Consider the following 5,253-nt stretch of genomic DNA (forward strand, 5'->3'; position numbering starts at 1 on the left):
GATAATTAAAAGTTGATGAAGGGTTTTTTTTCTCCACTACTGACTTTCAACTGAAGATTTTTTTTCTTTCTTCTTTATGTTGGCTTTGGCTTGCTCACTTGGAGTTCAAAACACTTAATATTCAGTAATAATATTGATTTGACTGCACTGACACTTTCAGATGATAACAAAACTTGAACTGTCTTCTGTTGAGCTGCTTTTGAATTTGTTTCGTAATTGATGAACTTTGCATCATTGACACTGTTATTGAACTGAACTGAATCAACACTGAACTGACTTGAGCTGAATAATGGCACTATTGTCCTCTGGAGAGCTGTTTTAGCTGAACTGAATTAATTTCATAATTGGTGAACTTTGCAATACTGATACTGTTATTATTCACTCTAAAAAAGCTGGGTTGAAAATGGACAAACCCAGTGATTGGGTTGTTTTAACCCAGCGGTTGGTTTAAATGATTGCTGGGCAGTTTTATTTAACCCAACTATTGTATAAAAATGACTATATGACTGGCTTAAAATGAACACTCTAAAATATGCTGGGTTAAAAACAACCCAAGTTGGGTTGAAAATGGACAAACTCAGCGAATGGGTTGTTTTGACCCAGCGGTTGGGTTAAATGTTTGCCCAACCTGCTGGATAGTTTTATTTAATTTTTAGTTTTATTTTATTTTATTGTTAAAAAATTACTGTATTGCTTGCTTAAAATGAACCCAAAATATGCTGAAAATGAACACTTATTAATATGTTCTATGAACAAACATTTATTAATAACTTTAATAAATAATATTTAAACGTATTAAATTGCTTATTAATAAATTTTCAACTTTTGATTATTATTGTTGCCTCTAGTAATTAATTATGTGTATGATTTTTTAATTTCCAACATATTTTGGGTTCATTTTAAGCCAGTCATTTTTAAACAATAGTTGGATTAAATAAAACTAACCAGCAGGTTGGGCAAACATTTAACCCAACTGCTGGGTTAAAACAACCCAATCGCTGGGTTTGTCCATTTTTAACCCAACTTGGGTTGTTTTTAATCCAGCAATTTTTAGAGTATAGGTTGGAAATTAAAAATCCGACACATAATTACTAGAGGCAACAATAATAATCAAAATGTGAACATTTATTAATAAGAAATTTAATAAATGATTATTGTTTAATTAATATTCATTAAACTTATTAATACATTTGAATTTATTAAACATAATAATAAATGTTAATTTCCAACATACTTTGGGTTCATTTTAAACAAGAAATACATCAATTTTTAAACAATAGTTGAGTTAAATAAAACTACCCAGCAGATTGGGAAAACATTTAAAGGGATAGTTCACCCAAAAATGAAAATTTGATGTTTATCTCCTTACCCCCAGCGCATCCAAGATGTAGGTGACTTTTTTTCTTCAGTAGAACACAAATGATGATTTTTAACTGCAGCCGCTGCCGTCTGTCAGTCAAATAATAGGAGTGAATGGGAACTTCTACTATAAGAGTAAATAAAACTTGCTTAGACAAGTCCAAATTAAACCCTGCTACTCGTGACGACACATTGATGTCCTAAGACACGAAACGATCGGTTTGTGCGAGAAAACGAACAGTATTTATATAATGTTTTACCTCTAATACACCAATACATGTCCAACTGCGTTCAGCACTCGCTTAGTGAGGTCTGATCGCGCTCTGACAACGGAAGTGATGTCTCGCGCATATACTTCAATGAGTGCTAGACATCACTTCCGTTGTCAGAGCGCAATCAGACCTCACTAAGCGAGTGCTGAACGCAGTTGGACATAGTGGTGTATTAGAGGTAAAAATTATATAAATACTGTTCGGTTTCTCGCACAAACCGATCGTTTCGTGTCTTAGGACATCAAAGTGTATTCACGAGCCGCAGGGTTTAATTTGGATTTGTCTAAGCAAGTTTTATTTACTCTTATAGTAGAAGTTCCCATTCACTCCTATTATTTGACTGACAGATGGCAGCGGCTGCAGTTAAAAATCATCATTTGTGTTCTACTGAAGAAAAAAAGTCACCTATATCTTGGATGCCCTGGAGGTAAGCAGATAAACATCAAATTTTCACTATCCCTTTAACAACTTCGCATTTTCAACCCAACTTGGGTTTTTTTTAACCCAGCATTTTTTAGTGTTGAACTGAACTGAATCAACATTGAAATGACTTGAGCTGAATAATGATACTATTTTGTCTTCTGTAGAGCTGAATTGAATTTGTTTCATAATTGATAAACTTTGCAACATTGACACTGTTATTGAACTGAACTGAATCAACATTGAACTAACTTGAGCTGAAAAATGGCGCTATTGTCTTCTGTAGAGATTCTTTATAGCTGAATTGAATTAATTTCATAATTGATTAACCTTGCGACACTGATACTGTTATTATTCACTCTAAAAATGCTGGGTTAAAAACAACCCAAGTTGGATTGAAAATGGACCCAGCGATTGGGTTAAATGTTTGCCCAACGTGCTGGGCAAACATTGGGTTAAATGTTTGCCCAACCCAACCTGCAACAATATTAATCAAAAGGTGAACATAAGCAAAATGTTTATTGTTTAATTATTATTAATTAAACTTATTAATAAATGTTGAGTGTTGAACTAAATCAACATTGAACTGACTTGAGCTGAATAATGACACTGTTGTCTTCTGTAGAGCTGCTTTACAGCTGAAATTTAAGTAATTTCATAACTGATTAATTTTGCAACACTGTTATTTTAATGTTTATGATTTGATTTGACTTATTTTGATAAGTCTTTTTCTAAATGAAAGGAAATGCTTAGCTGACTTACAGTTGACAGTGCTGCTCTTCCATTTGCAAAATAATCATAAGCATTTGACCTGGACCTCCTTTATGCCTCTATGAGGAAATGCAACTGTTTTAAAGTAGTTTCATACATTTCTTCAGGAACTTTTAAGACAAAGCATCCTAGACACACAATACCACTGACATAAATCCGAAACAATATGCTATTCAATACTTAGAGGCCCAGGAAGCTGTGAAATACTGAAGGAAGCATAAGCAAACCAAGCAAAAAAGCTCAATTATGAATATGATCATCTAACTAGTTTGTTAATTGCATGGAAAGTTAGTGATAAATATGCAACATAAGCAGGTTTTACAAGCCGGTTTATTTATAGGGCACGTGAATAGGCAAGGCAAGTGAAGGATTATAGGCATTAAATTATTATTATTTTGCTTGAAAACCCGATAAACTCTTCTTCTGTACTCTGTGAGGCCTGCTGAGTAATATGCATCATCATTTTTGAATAATTTATTCACATTGTTTTAATCATAACCTTGCATGTATCTTAAAATGCGGAGTGTGCAAATTTTCATATGGATAAACGAATGTATCTCATTCCAGTCTCCTCTGCCTCGTGAGATGGTGTCCTTGACAGTGACAGGAAGGACGGCTCTGCCTACAACATTTCAGCACTCTGTAATATGTGAATAATCTTTGCAAAGCTACTTGTTCAGAAAAGGTTTGAATTCACATGAAATATGAACATGTGGTGAAAGGAAAGCATTTTGGCCTATGAAAGATGTATTCAAACCACCTGTGTCAAAGGTAAACTACGTTCTCAAACCAGATTTATTGAATTGAAATTAAAAAAGACATTTTAAGACATTTTACATAGCATATTAGTAATAATTAGTAAGTGTGAGGTAAAAAAAAAATGTAAATGAGCCAGGTTGATGTTTTAAGCTTCTCTTTAGTTGAATTATATTCATAACTACACTGTAAAAAATGACCGTGATTTTAACAGTAAAAGACTGTAAAAATGCTGCGGTGAAAAACTGTTGATTGGTTTACAGAAAGTTTCCGTACTATATACGGTGAATAACTGTAATAGATCTAATGGTACATTTAATGTAATTTTACGGTAAAATACCGTTAAATTCACAGTTTTTGGAAGTGAAAAATAACAATTCATTGTAAAATTTACAGTGAAAAACCGTATATTGACATTCCCACAATTCCCTGCGTGATACTTCACATTTGATATATTTTTGTTGAAATAACTCTGTTTCTTCTTAGTTTTTCTCATTTTTTTCTAATCAGTTATGTACATTAGGGTTTTATGTTACATCTAATGTTGTTAAATTAATGTTTATTGCATTTTTAAAATTTCATGCATGTTACCATGATGGTGTTTAGTGTGTGTGTGAATGACACTGTGTGCACCTTCTATATATTAGTATTGTGCTTCTCAGCTTGTGGAAAAGCTGCTTGTGATGAACTTTGATTCATCATGTGACTCTCATCACCACTGTGTTTGGTGACTGTCAGTGTATTATAAAGGTACAAAACAGATATTAGTACTTCATTAGGTTAGTAAATTAACATTATATCAGTTAATGAAATACGTTATTTTACCGTAAATTTAACAGATTTAAAATGTAAAATTCACATGTAACTCCGTAAGTATGTTTACGGTTTGATGTCATTTTTACAGTATTGTTCTGGTAACCACAGCTGCCGGTATTTTTCCGTAGAAACAACGGGATTTTTTTTTACAGTGTAGTATAAATAATCTCTCTCTTTTTTGGGGATAGATTTAAGCGATAGGCCTATCAGATGATACAAATGTAGTCACTATTAACACTTTCTAATTACTATAAGTATTTTATTATAATAAGTCTTCACATGATATTTGAATGGACCAATAAATGCTGAATGCGGTTTGCTATGTTGATCTCACGCCTTTAGAAACAGGCCCTGGATTTGAGGACTATTGAAACAAAAGAGTCAAACTGCTTCATCTAGTGGCGACTTCATGAAATTTTCCTTCACATAAGATTTCCCATGTTCATGAGATTTTCCTTCACAGTTCACAGTTGAAATCACAGTTGCAACCGATTTAGCTGTTTAGGAAAGTATATATTTCCTCTAATTAGATAACTAATTAGATTTAGTGTGGTCATTTGACAGTGTGGATAAATAGAATGTGAAAAAATTATTAAAACATTTATATTGGTTTTTGAGGATGTGTGATATATTCATATTAGCTTTGCACCCTTGTGTAGCCTATAATATTAGTAGTGAGAAGTAACATACTTATATTCTGTATGCTACATTACATTACATCACTATTTATGAAACTTGGCAGGCTAAACTACACTAGCTCGCTCAAAAACTACTGGTTTTGTGATTATCTTCAGATTGATGCAATGTAAAGTAAATATAATTTCTTCACATGGCCACTAGATGGGGGTAAATAGATATA

Source organism: Megalobrama amblycephala, linkage group LG6 (assembly GCF_018812025.1).
Source record: "Megalobrama amblycephala isolate DHTTF-2021 linkage group LG6, ASM1881202v1, whole genome shotgun sequence".
In the NCBI taxonomy this organism is placed as follows: domain Eukaryota; kingdom Metazoa; phylum Chordata; class Actinopteri; order Cypriniformes; family Xenocyprididae; genus Megalobrama; species Megalobrama amblycephala.